The sequence below is a fragment of the Micropterus dolomieu genome, linkage group LG23 (genome assembly GCF_021292245.1).
Source record: "Micropterus dolomieu isolate WLL.071019.BEF.003 ecotype Adirondacks linkage group LG23, ASM2129224v1, whole genome shotgun sequence".
NCBI classification, from domain to species: domain Eukaryota; kingdom Metazoa; phylum Chordata; class Actinopteri; order Centrarchiformes; family Centrarchidae; genus Micropterus; species Micropterus dolomieu.
In genome coordinates, this window is record NC_060172.1 from 17345896 (window position 1) to 17362646 (window position 16751).

The 16751-nt window shown below is 41.7% G+C and overlaps 1 pseudogene; it reads left to right on the forward strand.

Moving 5' to 3' along the window:
- Positions 1-13824, forward strand: part of LOC123963084 — a 48867-nt pseudogene extending 35043 nt beyond the window's left edge.
- The last annotated feature ends 2927 nt before the right edge of the window (positions 13825-16751 follow it).

A 16751-nucleotide genomic window follows, 5' to 3' on the forward strand; every position in this document is an offset into this window, starting at 1 on the left:
TTCCCCCTGCCCCCCCCCCCCCCAAAACCGCCACAGTAGCTAATCAACAACTAGGCAAACTCAAACCAAACATCCTAACTGTGGTTATAGGATTAACCTTTGGGCTAATGCAAATTACTGTAAGCCACTGTCAGGGACACATCTCAACATTTGATAGTTACAGTAGTTAAATGAGTTATTTATTTAGCATATACACTGTCCAGGTTTCTGCAGGTTTAACATCAGCCAGTTACGGTTGCAGTAGTAAGAACAACATATGCAATGATACAGCAAATAGGGAAGTCACATTTTACAGTCAAAAGTACTTTAAAGCTGCTCTAGTCAATATTTGCTATATTAACAATGGATCACATGACTACTTCTGTGAAAGGCGCCGCTTGTGTGGACAAAGAATTATCACCCGTCTCTGCAGTTTCCCTAAGCTCTACAGAGATATTTTAGCATCTTTTAGCTCATTGTTTTAATATTTAGCTTCACATTTTCGAGATGCAGCAGTTTCATTCATCCATTTTAAGCAAAAAAAATAACAACCACAACTCTAAAAGCCATCAGTTTAACACCAAACAATAGTCAGACACAGTTAGCAACTAGCTGGTGAACATAGTGGAGCAGTTAGCACCTAAAGAGCCAAATATGTCCCCAGGGAGTTGGTGAAGACCTAAACCAGAGCTAAATAGAAATTAAATATTGGATTTACATTCATCACACAAAAGCATCAAATAAATTGTCAATGTCTGCAAGACATATCAGCAATTGTTGGCTAACAAGTTCACTATATCACCTTAAACAGTGATAATATTATAGTCTTTTGTTTACAGGTTGTTGTGCTGCCCTCAAGTGACAAAAACTTCAAGTAATACAGGTTTAAAAAGCAAAACTAGTGAATAAACTACACACATGAAAACATACAAATAGCTGCTGGACTATAGTTAGCAACATGTAAGTTATTATTTTCATTCCTTCTTGAGAAACATTTGCTGAAAAACAAGCAACACAGTAAAAGAACCCTGGACTAATGGTTTACACCTTTTACAAGTGCAAGCCTCTGCGTGTTATTCTATTGATCGACCTCTTTCTGTCTCTCTTTCAGTTCCTAACCACAGACTGTATACTGTGACTCAGAGATGTTGTTCACAGCAGCATCCTTTTGAGACACCTGTGACCTTCCATCCTCTCCTTTAACTGGCCTCCTCCTCTTCTTCTTCTCTGTCCCTCTTGGCCTGCCCACCTCCCTCATCTCTCTGCAGTCATTTTTCCTCGCCCTCTTCTATCTGGACATTGTAGTTGGAGTCAGATAAGAGCAAAGAGATGCAGTGGCAGATAGACAGGCAGAGAAATGGGCAGAAGGGCAGTCTGCTCCTGAGACATATAAAGATGTGTGAAGAGTTCGAGATACATCCATTTTGTCAAAGGAAAATCATTTTCTGTAGCTTTTTCAAACTCATTTAAACTTTGTGTATTGGCGGACAGACACAGGCACAGACTTACAAGTGCTGAGTTCAAAAGGAACATAAATTGCATTTTACAAATTTTACAGGAGAAAATAACTATATACACAAATCAGCTTTACACTTTTTAATTTATTTTTTATTTCTGACATTGTCTTTTTGATTACCAAATGCACGTTTACCCTTTTCACTCTAATGCCAGGATCAGACTACCTTATGCCTTTTGAGTGGTCACCATGTGAGATTATTTGATCATGGTCCTCCATTTTGAACCTGAGGGTGGAAGTAAAACAAGCATTGCTTGCCCTCCCTCATTTACTTCAACTGAGGTGCCCTTGAGCAAGGTCCTAAACCCCAACCGCTCCAGTGGAGCTGCTCAGTGGCCAGCAGACCCTCATTTACTTCAACTGAGGTGCCCTTGAGCAAGGTCCTAAACCCCAACCGCTCCAGTGGAGCTGCTCAGTGGCCAGCAGACCAAGCAGTTGTACTGGGCAGCTTCCAGGTGTGAATGTAATCAGGACCTTTCTTTGGATAACTACAACCTGGATGCCTGAGAACCTTTACAGACATCTTGCTAATCATTTTGGGATGAACACCCTCAGATTGGTTCGGGAGTATGAAAGGATAGCCAGGAAAATTGCAGACTACAGCAACCACCTATGGTTTAACCTGAGATGCAGACAACACAAACTTATACCCAACATCCTACACTTATGCCTTGTGCAGATTACTTTCAGATCGCCGTACTGTTCACACTACGCAACTTGCCGTCTTGTAACGGGAGTCTTGAAGTCGCTGTGGCGTTCACACTACGTGACTGATCGGTGACAGTGGATCACACACTACACAGCTGATAGCGGCAGTGTCACCCGACGCTGGTCTCCAAACCACGTTTTGTCAAGAAAATACACATGAAATGTGAAACGGGAAATGACGTGAACCTACACACGAAACAGCTGTTGTTTGTAATTATAAAGATAGAAATTATAAAGATAAAGAATATAATGAAATAATGGCATAGCACACGCAGGTAGCAGGGATTGTCTGAGCTACAGAGAGAGCTGGAGGTGAGTAAAAAGTGTTTTGCGGTGAAAAAGGCAGCTGCCTGCTCTGCCAGCTGCCTGGTCTCATTGGCTGGATGTGGATGTCGAGTTGGCAGACTCCGCCAGATATTTGGCATGCTAGATATCTGGCAGACGTCGGTGATGTGTCAGAAATGTGTCGGGGAGCCGTTTTGATGCATCGTTGTTAAGTTCACATACACATATCACAGCCTGATGGTCGCCGAGCGGCGAATCGGGCTAAAAGACACAGAGCTGGTATATTCTTATACTGAATGACAGCGTGAGACAGTTCCATTTCACCAACTGAAGCCCTGAATAAAGAATTGAACAACACACACCACAAACTGGAAACACGTCTGCCAAGTACAGTACTGGAAAAGGTCATGGATTTCATCAAGAAAGCAAAGCTATCTCAACACAAAAAGAGCAAGGAAAGACAGACTTGAAAATTCCAAAACCTACAGTCAAGAGCCAGCAACGAAAACAAAAAAGGAGAACTTTCTTGGAGTAGAAAGGACGACAACACCACAATGCATGAAAAAGATAACAGATGGGTGAAAAACCTGTCAGATGGGAACTCACCCAACCAGAGCAAGATGTTTTGGTCAAAGGATTACATTTTGCCATCACAGAGCAGCTACCTATAGTGGACCTCATCACAGCTACAGAACCGGCCATCAGGAAAAACAATTTAACAGAAACAGAAGCAGAACAGCTAAACGTATCGGCAGCCCTTTCTAATGCGAAGGCACCCCCTTCCAACCTCACCATCCAAGAAAGGAAGGCTGTGACATCACTGAGCAAGGATCAAGACATCACCATCCTACCTGCTGACAAAGGAAGATGCACGGTGGTATTAAGGACAAGGTCAACAAAATACTAATGAACACAAACACATATGAGAAACTGAGGCGAGACCCAACCAGTGGATACAAGAAAAAGACCATAGAATGTCTACAACAGCTACAGAAAGAAAACCCCATCACCCGTGAACAGTATTACCGTTTGTATCTTGGAGAAGCCATTCCTTGCATATATGGACTACCCAAGATACACAAAGAAGAAGACCCACTCAGGCCTATTATCAGCAGCATTAACTTGCACCTCACCTCACCTACAACATCGCCAAACACATATGTTAGCCAGTTTGGTTGGTAACATGCCTCACGACATCCAAAACTCCACTGACTTTGTAAACAAGATTCGAGGACTGAAACTGTACCCAGATGAAACCAAGGTGTCCAGTGATGTGACTTCACTTGCATCCGCACCATGGAGGCAGTAGAAACCGTAAGAAAACGGCTACTACAAGACACCCTGGACAACCGAACTAGCCTCAGCCCTAACCAGATCTGTAAATTACTTGACCTCTGTCTAAACACTACCTATTTCCAATACAACGGAGGATTCTACTGACAGATGCATGGCTGTGCTATGGGCTCACCAGTATCTCCTATTGTGGCTAACATCTACATGGAAGAAGTGGAGAGCAAAGACCTGACCTCCTTCAGAGGAACAGCACTGAGCCACTGGTACAGGTATATGGAGGACACTTGGATCAAAATCAAAACCCAGGAAGTGCGAGCCTTCACAGATCACATCAACTCAATGGAAAGTAACATCAAGTTCACGTGAGAAGATGTGAACAAATGTTTGGCCTGGACTGTGCTGTACACATTGAAGAGGACAGGTCCCTGCAGATTGGGGTTTACAGGAAATCCACACACACAAACCAGTACTTACTTTACAATTCCCACCACCCACTGGAGCATAAGCTAGGGGTCATGAGAATCCTGCATCACAGAGCGGACAACACACCGACAAGTGCACAAGCCAGAGAGAAGGAACAGAAACACCTGAAAGAGGCACTTATAGCCTGTGGGTACCCTAAATGGACTTGAAGTGAAATCAGCCACAAAATCCAGGAAGAAGAAGTGTCTCGAGTATCAGAGAAATTCAGGAGGATTTTCAACAAACACCACATCCCTGTGTATTTTTTAAACCCAGAACATGCTAAGACAGATACTGGTACACAAGAAAAGCAATCTAGTGTATGCGGTCCAATGCAGTGAGGAATGCACAGACCTGTACATTGGGGAAACTAAACAACCACTACACAAACACATGGCTCAACACAGAAGGGCCAACTCCTCAGGTCAAGACTCTGCAGTTTATTTACGTCTGAAGGACAAAGGACACACGTTTGAGGATCACCAGGTGCACATTTTACACAGAGAGGATGGATGGTTTGAAAGAGGTGTCAAGGAAGCCGTTTATACGGTGGAAAAAACATTTGCGTGCAGTTTCACAGTGATTGTGGGCAAAAGGGGCCAGAGACAGTCTTTCGCCGGATTTCAGCAATCATGGCATCATTTGGCTTGGAGACAAAGGGCAAAAAATGCTGACATGCCCATATTGTTGTCTAATCCTTGTGAGGTTTCCAAGACGCAGTATTTCTGCGTTTGTATACACACTAGTATCCTGGTTTTGAGTCTTGGTCTATTTTAACACAAAACATTAAAAAAACTGGTTATTCATTTTCCAGTATGCAGGTTTCTGATCGCCTGCAGGTGTGTCATTATTTCTTGCCATCTCAGCCACTACTGTACCAACAAAGAATATTCAGAAACCTGGTTAAGGTGTTTACATGTGTAACACATAACCTGAAAACTCCTGACCTGTCCAACCACTCCAAGCTCCTCCCCCTGTGGACCTTTGGCCTCAATAACAACGTCACACTACGTCCTCCTTTGCTCCCAGCACCCATAAGTCATAATTACTAAGGCTAATGGAGGCCTTTGTCACTTTAACATTAACATATGCCATTATTGAGAATAATTTGCTTTCTTTGTTTTTCTTGGGAGGGCATTCTTATTTGGAGATGCAATTACACTTTTATTGATAGAGACAATGACATTAAATATTTCAGTCAACTCTTGTGCCTGATGCTACTTATCATTTTGTCACATTGGGCCATTATGCAGTCTGTTCCCAGCATAAAGGAAACCAAGGGTTTTACTTATGTATGGGTCATTTACCCATACACAAGTAAAATTTTAAGTTTATCAAGAACTTTGTGGTGATATATTAAGTTGAATTACAGACAAAATTAACCATGATGCCCCTTTCGCACACAATCGTTACTGTCGGAAAAACAGCCAAGAGACCAGTCACACAAACACACAGAAGCACACTTACAGCACTGTTTTTATCAGCACAATCACACACTGACACACACTGACACACACACACACACACACACACACACACACACAGAGAGAGGATTGTTGTGTGAAGCCAGTTCACCAGGCCTGCAGCAGCAGCACATGGTGAGCCCACGTGACCTTTTCCATGTGACCCCCTCTCTCTCCCTCTCTCTCTCTCTTTCTCTGGGGCGCATCTGCATCGCTACAAGCTTGACTATACAGAACATCTAATACCCCTATATGACATACACATATACTGTACAGTGCAGTAAACGTAAGAGGCAGACAGTACTGCAAACAGGCACACGTGGCTCACAAACACAGATTCATCTTTGATATGAGCAATACACAAACATGAGGTCTTTGTTGGCCAGGGACTCATGTGACACTGATCACATGACCAAGTTTAACTTCACTGTGAAGCTTTCCAGTCAAAGACATCTCAATGCTTAATAAACTCTGACTTAACTCTGCAATGACAGTATAAGTATAAGTAGTGTTGTCCTCGAAACAAGGCAAATGACCATCTGCAAACACTATTTGACAAACCAATTATCATCCACCAAAACAAGCCAAATGTCGTGTTTAAAACATTGGGACAGAAGCTTTGCAACATATTGCAGAAATAAATTTCAATCAAGCCTAAAATGCAAATCACACAGTAACACAATCATCACCTGCCGGTTGACATTGTGAAATACAGCTTTATTTAGTCGTGCCAACTCATTTGTAAAAGAAGCCTAAGGTATAATGAAGAAGAATGGTGGATTACCAGGGTATAATGATTTGAATCAACATGACTAAATGTTGCTGGCAGAAAGGAACAAAAGGCCCCAGTTTATTTTTGTCTTGAATGTAGGACACCAAATATCTGAGGTGACTTTCATCCAATAAGATCTTCTGTTTCAGGGATAATGTTGATGAACACACTTTTTGTGACTTTTTTTGGTTTCTGATCCTTTTCTGAAGCTTATTCTAATTTAGCACATTCTGTGTCTGCATTATCTATGCAGAGCTGAAGTCACTTCCTGCTTGCCTCTGTTTCACTATGGCTTTCATAACTTAATGCTCTCCTTTCTCTCATTTCTTAAACCCTGTGTCCGTTTTTTGTTTTTCCATTTTGTATTACCTTGTTTTTTTTATCTGTTTTCAAAGGATGGGTATGCAGGATGGGTACTTATGACACCCTAACTTAGTTTTGTCCATATTTATAAAATTCACTAATATCATATTTTGAGGTATTGTTTTCCCAATTTTTTTAGCTGTAATATCTAACCTCCTCCACCCCAACATCCAACTGTAGGCTCTGAGTTTACGTTCCCCTAGGGGTGGAGTTATTACCATTGCTCCCTGCTGTACTGAACTTGGTGCCTCCTTGTGGGGAGTGACAAGGTCAGAGCCTAAACATCAAATAGCAATGCTGTACATGTTCTACATCCACAGACTAATTCATTGCATGTTAGTTTGTGGAATGAACTGTTGGCTGTAGGTGTCTGTATCACAAAACATTTCCCTGTACCTCATCATTTTATGTTGTTCTTTCCACAATTCACACAGGTTGATTTAATGACAAATTCCTGCTGGTTAGAAGCTCGATTTTATGAGTTTAAAAGGTAGGAAAAATAGGTCATACGTCACAACTGCACAGTGCTGTGTGCTTGATTAAAAAAGGTAACCTGTCATTCAAATAATCTCCAAGCTAATTTAGAGCTTCTACTCATTTTGTCTATTTTGTTGTATTTTTACAAGGCATGGGAAAACCCTTAAGTCTGGAGGCAGCACACAGTTAGTCTATAGGATCACGCTGACCACATGACAGGGCGTTGCTGCAGGATTGTGTGTGTGTGTTTGTGTGATAGTGTGGATGACACCACCCTTGTGAGGATCACTTATAGAGGTTGTTAAGAATGAAAGAAAGGGATCACTGCTTATCTCAGGACCTCAGAGTCTCCTTGCTCCCCTGCCCTTTTCTCCCTCTGCTCCTGTGCTCCGTCCCCTTTCTACCCTCCTCCCCAGGAATGTGTAATTACTGGATGAGCATAAGGAAATTTAACTTGGGCTTGTCCTCGAAACAACTGTCTTATAGTGCTGGCGCACTATAGCAAGTAAAGGTTGACATATGCTCTGTATGGATAATGTAATTATGTATGTGGATTAGCAGCTTACCGGAGGGGAGAGGGTATAGGGTGTAAGAAGGGAGAAGTGCAGCTAGAAGGAAGGAGCGGAGACTAAATGAAGGACGACAAAATGGCTGGATGGACGAAGAGATGTAAGGGAACTACAGCTCTACAGCTCTAGCCATGTGTCCTGGCCAGCAAGATCTAATTGACTGAGACAGCTAACTTCCAGTAATTCAGCTGATGAAGCTTTTCACTCTCAGGACTGCTGGCTGGACACAAACATACTCACTAGCGGGGCAGTAGAGGAGTGGAGACGACGAAGATAGTGGAGCAGAGAGAGGGGTTACAGGGTGTTTTGTTAACATGTCGACCCACAATCAACCCCCCCTCTACACACACACACACACACACACTACCACCACGACAAGTGAGTGGAGACAAAGTGCTGATAGTGCTGTTCCCATTCCAGGGTTGGTGAAGGGACATGCATGGCTGGCTGGAGCTGTGAAGATAATGTGGATTGCTAGGCAGTAGACAGTCCTACTGGTGGTGCAGAGGAATATTGTCTGACCCTGTTTGGACTATGTTTTTTAAGACTAGCCACAGCCTGCGCTCTTTCAACCTGATTCACATTATCTAATCTAGTGTGTAGCCAGTGCCAATCCACCCAAACATGTCCACCGATCAACTCAAATCAGCTCAGTCCAACACAGCCTCAACCCGACCAACTTCAAGCATCAACAGCAGTGTGCGGGCAGATTATAGGCCGGTGCTTTCCTTTGAAGGCAGCCCTGCACTTCTCACCCCTCCCTCAAGGCTCTCCCAATCCCTGCCTCGTTCTCAGCCATGCTGCTGCATGTGCATGGGAGCCATAAATAGCATCAGCGCAGAGGGACATCTGCAGATGATAGATGCATGACCCTAAGATTACACCTGCCACACTGCAGTTACCCATGCAGCCACAATCTGCTCTGATGTTCTGGATTATGCAGTGGGAATGAGGGAAGGGAAAGGAAATGAAAGGACAGGAAAGGAAATGGGTGTAGAAAAGGAGGGTAGTGGAGAGGACAAAATAGGATTAGAAATGCTCCATCATATCTGGGAATTGCCATTCTATTGAGGTTTCCCATGCTTCTCGGTAGATATTACACTGATATTTCATCATTGCACACTGTAGTAGATTAGATTTCAGTCCTTAAATCCCTTTTCATACTTGAGCATGAAATGTCACTGGTATTAGTTGGAAAGCAATAATCTGCCTTGGTGTGAAAGCCACAGCAGACACATTTATGAAACAAGTGAAACAAAGTGAGAGATGTAGTGGAGAAAGGAATAGAGTGTGATACAGGGATGGTTGGAGGAAGGTGTGTCTGTTTTAACCTTGTTCTCGGGCTCTTAATGAAGATATATAAGAGTGAGTGAGCGTGTAAGTTATATGACATGTAATTGATGAAATTTGATGAAGAAACTATCATTCTTTCACTTTCACAGATGTAAACAAAGTGTAAGAGACCAAGACAACCATGCTAGCTGCTCTGTGAGGATGCACTTAAAGCCACCGTGATTGTTTGCTAACATCAGCATGCTAACATCAACACGCTAACACGGTAATATGCTCACAATGACATTGCTAAAATACTGATGTTTAGCGAGTATAATGTTGAACATGTTCATCTTCACCATCTTGGCATTGCTCATTAGCTAGTACAAAACACAAAGTACAAATGAGGCTGATGGGAATGCCATTAGTAGTGTAGGTAGGTTGATGGCGTTAGATGAAAAGTCAGGTGCTCAATAAAGTTATTACAGTTCATCCTGTGGGGAACATAAATCTCTGCACCAAATGTTATGGCAATCCATCTAATGTTCCACTCTGGACCACAACGTGAACCTCATGGTGGAGGAAAAGACATCATCCACATCCATCTGAAATTGTGTTTAGAGTTAGTGTGGCTCTAGCACTGAAAACAGTACCATTTTTCAAGGTCTGTCCAAGGTCTTCATGCATGTTTGTTCATTCAACTGTAGTATGCACACCTACTGATGTTTTTCTTTCTCTCAACAGTGATGCAACAACTGGGAAAGAAAATGCTGCAGTCTCAAAGACACTGTTGCTGGTGCTGTAGCACCCACTACAATTGGTGGGTCAAAGACTGAATGAGCGTAGCTGTGACTTGGCACTTTTTACATGTATGTTATGAAATTATGTGTAATAATGTGTAGAATTATACACTATATATATATACAGTATATATTTCCAGTAACACAACTTGAATCGTTGCTGTAGCTGTTTTACACACCTCAGTGGAAACATTAATCAAACTTGATTTATAACCAAATGTCTACCTTTCTACGTATTAAAAATGTATGTTCCTGTTGCTCTTTGTGCCTTGTGTTCTGTCTTGAGAATTCTTGTTTTGTTGCTGTGCTGTCTTTATGGCGTTTTGGTGTCATTGTCCTGTAAATTTGATAATTTCAAAGGTTTCAAAAAATCTTGCCAAAGGACTGCAGTTTAAAGCAAGCCAGCTGGCTAACGCTGGCACATTTACATCAATGTTCATTAATGTGCTTTTTCCTTAAATAAATAAATAAATAAGTACATGGTTATATATCTATATAATCAGCCATATTGGAGACTGCCATCACCCTTTTCATACTAAATGTATCTCCTCTATTGAGACGTTTTGACTCATTACCAACAGAGATTGTTAATGGCGCAAAACAGTCGAACAGTAATAATAGTGGGTGCCTAATAAGTTGAAAGTCAAAGCATTCATAAGTTGACATATTCAGAGGTTGGATTCAATACCACAGACGTCATTCCAGATTAAAATGTTTTATGAATTAATATAATAATTATAAACAAAGACGTCTCTGGGCCAAATCTGTCACTCAAGCTCCATTGATCTCAAGTAATGAAACACTGAAAGAGATCACCACAAGGCCATTGTGTCACAGTAATTACAATGAAGAATAGTTCAATTAAATGCTGGGTGAAAGTAGCATTTCCATCAAGAAGTATTGGCTTTATTATTAAAAAGGTCTAGAAATGCAGTCTAGATTTCAGAACTTCTATTCATATGTAACCCGTATGCAATGTTTCATTATTACAATAAAATTAGATAAATTAATATTTGATTGAAAAATGAATTCTGTCTCAGACACAAAACAGCACCCATGAGAACTGGTTGGGATACAGCAAATCAGAAACTGTAAAAGCTGCTTATGTGACAGACTTAAATACTAGTCTACTATACCTAGTAATTATTATTAACCTGTTAGAGGGATAGACATACGCTCACAGGGTTCAGGGACATGCAAAGACATGCAACTGCAAATTAAATTGACTTGGGAATATAAAAAAGTGAGAGAAAAAAAGTGCACCAGGAAAGAAAGAGACAGGTACCAGCACAGCTGAATAGCTGACAAATTAAATCAGTATTGACTAGACACCTCTGTGGCACAATCACAACAAACTGCACGTTGAGTTCAACAAAGCCAGCATTTATTGGCAGTAGCAGCATTGGGAAGCAAGCTTATATCCAAATATCCAAAGCCAGTGCACAAATATGCATAGCCTGAGGGAGTGCGCAATCTGGTCCACTGAGCAAAGGGAACAAAACAGCGGTCTGATAAGGTCTTACAGCCATTTTCCAACATTCATCACATTTGAAGTATACCAAACCTTTTGACTTACAATTTTTTGCTGTCACAAGATGGTGGATCTGTAACAGTATTGCAGCCATCTCAGGAGAGCCATTAGCTCTACTGATTGCTCTGCATGGGTGTAGAGGGAATGCAAGTTTGTATTACAAGAGCAACAGATACTATTATTATGCAAATACTGTCTCCACACAATATTTGCATATTCAAAGTATCCCTTGTGTACACCTTTGATGCCCTCCTTGTCCACCTCGGTTCATCGCTGCACGTGTATCATGAATACTGGAACAAAGAGTGACGTTAGTTCCTACCTTCTTACAATATCCCTCTCAATGATGTATGCGAGCAAATCAATTGCAGTGATTCTGAAGGCCAACAAAATGTCTGATTAGGGACTTGAAATTTACATCGTGTTATGGTGGATGAGTTCCTAGAATAAAGAGAACCACTTTTAGGAGATGGTAATGTTGGTTGGTCGGTCCAGACTGAAATATCTCATAAATTGTTGAGAGTGCCATGAAATCTGGTTAACACGTTCATGGTTCCCATAAAATGCATCCTTATGACTTTGGTACTTGGGATTATGACTAAATACCGGCATAACATTCCCATCAGCCTTAGCTGTACTGTTAAGTGCTAATGATGAGATACCTGCTCAGCATGTTTGCATGATCTCTCTCAGCTGCTAGCATGGCTGCAGACTCTTGTTCATTACTACGTAATAAATAAATGCACGTAAGACAGGTGGTGCTACGTTAAATAAACAGTAGTTGTACTTAGCAGTCCTCTTCAAAAGATGCCAGTGGGGTTTTTGAGGTGTTTCTTTCAAGTGATTTTGCTGAACTATTCATGTACTGAATTATGCCTAAATGTAGAAGTAAAACCAGATGTTTTTATTTCACATTGTGAAATGAATGGTTTTGTTTGAATCGTAGCTAAATAATGTACAGTTATGAGTGCTTTGCAATTAAGAGATGTTGTATAACTCTGCAGTCATATGATGTAACCAGATATGGAAATAGACGTCAGGTCATATGATCTCACAGAGACTAAAACTTAGGCACTAATATGCATTGCCCTCAGTCAAATGGGTAGCCTAGCTGAAAATCTGTATTCCAGACATTCAAAACTTTATTATGTAAACATGACAACAATTTGCACAAAAACAAAGAAAACATGAATCAAGGGCCTATGGAGAAATGTTTGAATATAAGGATTTTATTATAATTTGTGTGAAAGTTTTGTTAGTAATTTGAGTAAGTTAAATGTGAGTCAATGAGCGAATACAAGTTGATTTCACCCTGTTGCCAAATACATCTTTGGCTTTGAAACTGGGCCAAAGGCAGTGACACACAGTCCATGCAGCACAATAATTAACCCCAGAGAAGACACTTTGTCAAATCAGATCATTATTCAAACTCTGAGCTGGTGAATACAAATGGATGGCACACTTAAAGGGTGCTGTTCACATTGGTTTTGACATGTTGTTTTGCAGTAGGAATAGGAATTTTTGTGATAAGTAGGCTTTACAGAGTAGCGACATGTTAGGCAGAAGCTATGTGACAGAAGAGGGAGACACATAAGTGGGCACAGCGGGAGTTTGTCAGACGCTCCAAGGCAGGGAATGAAGGAAAAAGGGATCCCGACACTCAAGGAGGCAGAAAGAAAACAGGGAGGCAGGCAACATATTGGTCTCAACTCATTACATTGTCACCATGAGCGCCCAATCTGGGACTAGCTGGCATGAATACAGCCTGATCCCACCCTGAATGTGTTAATTTTTGTGTGTGTGTGTGTGTGTGTGTGTGTGTGTGTGTGTGTGTGTGTGGGTGTGTGTGTGTGTGTGTGTGTGTGTGTGTGTGGGCTGAATGACTTTGTCCTAGTAAAACCAGGCCATGGCAACATCTCCTTTGGGGAAATAGGCAGAGCTTAGGTCTGGATTCATATTAAACCAAGGATTACACTAATATAAAGCCACAAGTTTGGGCAGTGTAGTGCTTGTTTGTGTCCATACAGTATTTTCCGTCTCTCTGTGTGTGGCCACGAGTCTGCCGTACACATGCATGGATGATTGCTCATATGAGCTTTTGTCCATGCTGGTACATATGTGCAGGCATACTGCATGCACAAAACTGTATGTACCTCTGCTTGCTCATGGGTGGGTGATCGGGTCACGTCCAGCCATGCTTATGTATGTGTGTGTCAGAGCATCATGCTGTTGCTGAAGGAGGCTGCCATTTGTCTGCCCTTGGCCCGCAGAGGACGATCGGCTGCCAAGGGCCGACTCAGCGGAGTCGGGGGAAAAGAGGCATGGAGGAGTTAAGGAGGGGATTGAAATGAGTATAAGAAGAATGAGAGGACATTTCCTTTAGGTGCACCACAGTTAGTCAGTACAGGGTCAGTTCATCTAAATTACATTACAATATAATCAATCAACACAGATCATTTGGTGTTTTGTAGAAGAAAGAATCCAAATGAAAACTGTTCACATTGTATTCATCTCTATCGTATTGGTGTGGAGACAGTAATCTAAAGGAAGGAAGTAGGGTGCAAGCAAAAAACACAAAGGCATACAAACATAAATGCACACATAGTACAGACCTTGATCACTTATTCATTCAGTCCTGAGGATAGAGCCAGGAGGATCAGGTTGCTTAATGACTAAGAAACACACACACACACACACACACACACACACACACACACACACACAGTGAATCCCACAGGCAGGGCTCGCCAGCTCAATTGAATTACTGTTATCGTACACCCAGGACTGAGACTGGGACCCTGTCTGCCCACCAACCACACCCTCTCCGTTTGCCCTGCACTGGAGGACACACACACACACACACACACACACACACACAGGATCAAATACCAGCACTATATCCACTCCACACACACTCACACAGGCTCCATCTACATCACTGCTGCAATGTCCCACCACAGGCATGGTCCTGTTATAGCCATCATTTACAGTCAGTATTGATTACGCTCTGGCTGTGGCTCTCTGTTTTAGACGCACACACACACACACACACACACACACACACACACACACACACACACACACACACACAAAAAGACATCAACATAAAAAGCACACATATTTGAATACACATGTATATATTTACTTGAATAGTCCACAAAGACACATACACACACACACACTTACACACACAATCCCAAGATGTTAGATCTCAGTCTATCGATTTCTACTGGGAATGAAAATCACTCCTTTACATTAGGCCTACACAGCTCTATCCACTCTCTCCCTTCTGTTCTTTTTGTCTTCAGCCTGACGCGTGTCGTTTAATTGTTCAAACTTAATGGGTAAGAGAAGATGAATAGATGACGGATGATGAAGATCACTGAAAAAAGATGCAAAACAAAGGTCCCACTTCACAACTCCAAATGAATGGGGAATTAAAGCACAGCTAGACAGGCTGCATATGAAACACTGTAAGGTTTGGTGTTGCATATAAATGCTGGTGTCGCTGCCAGGGCATGAAGGACAGCATGAATATGAGCCACACAAACATACGCAAAAGATAGTATAGAAAAAATTACCCAATACACAGCATTTCAATGTCTTTATAGATACTTTCTATGGATTTCTGTTGAACTGTGTGTCTCTCCTTTGTAACACAGCAAAGCAGGGTCACAAAGTGAGAACAAGTCAAATGAAGATTGGCGATCAGGGAATCTACCCATGTACTTATGGAGGAATTGTGGCGTAGAATTGTAGAATCTCCAAAACTTCCATATACTGTATCTCCCTGCCAGAAATGAGAGAGCCTGGCCAAGGACCAACTGTGCCATGTAAATGAAGGCTGGTGGCCTGCTTACTGTGTTGCATGATGGAGGCAGCAGAGAGAGAGAGAGAGAGAGAGAGAGAGAGAAAGGGGGAAAAGAGTTGGAGAAACAGAAGGTTGAAAGGCGGAAAAAAGGGGGGAGCGAGAGGACAGAGAAAGATGGGAGTAGAGAAAGGGAGAGAGAGAAGGGAGGAAGATGGGGAGACTCAGAGAGCTGATGTTGCTGCCATGGTAACCAGCGTCACCTTGGAGAGGAACTATACAGTACCGCTCAGGGGAAAGACCCAGTGCACGCACGCACACACACACACACAAAGAAAAAACTCCTCAAACAATCACAGATTCATTTATGTTTAATCACCAGTCCTATTTTTGGAAGTGAAGTCTTGGTTGAATATGAGAATTTTGCCGGGCTTCATCTACAGTGGGTTCAGTGCAGTGTGAATGATGCCCCACTGGCCATTGATGTTTAATTGATATGTCTGAACAAGGGCAGTGTCTTTTAGATACCCCTGCCTCCATGTCTTGCTTCCACCAACTGCTCTTTTGTGCGCTATACAAATTCAGAAAGCTCTCTATCAAGCAGCTTCTCTTTTAAATGGATCATATCTACATTTAAAAATAGCACTATTGCATTTTATACTCATGTAGATTTTAAAAATACCCAATATTCTTGACTATAGAGCACAGTGCTGTGCCTGCCCTTGAAAAGCCTCTATATGCTTACTGTACGCCGTACTGTACGCATCTGAATATGCATACTGCATAGCCCCTACTGTGGCTATGAGGAGGAGTTCCCATCCCCCCACATTTCACCCAGAGTGTAATGTGAATCTGTTCTGCATTTGTGTGAAAGATTCCCTCCATTTTGTAATGTTATCTTCCATTCTATTCATTTTATGGGCATATAATTAGATGTTTGATTAGCTGCGCCTTCTATTAACTAAGTCTCATATTTCTCCCTTTCCCTTTCTCTCTTTCAATCTGACCGCAATGTCTTTGGTTGACACAAAGATGAGTCTTCTGAGAGATGAGACTCTTTAGTTAATGTTATACACAGTGTCTCACATGATATACCCCACTGCATACTGATATGTAGCCTATGTATTGTAAAGTATCTGTAAAAAAGAAAGAGGTATCTATGCTCAACATCTAGGGCTGCAACAAATTTATTGTTTTGTCTAATCAATGATCCATAATCCAAAAATAGAACATTTCCAATAATACAAACAGAGGGAAACAGCAAATCCTCACAGAGCCAGTAAATATTTTGGGTTTCTTTTCTTGATAAATCACTAAAAGAATAGTTGTTGATTAATTTTCTCTTGCTCAAATAATCAGTGACATTAACAAATCATTTCAGACCTCTGTATGGCATGTTGCAGTTGTTTCAAAGCAAAATAAGAGAGGAACAAATTCCTTGCAGATGCCATTT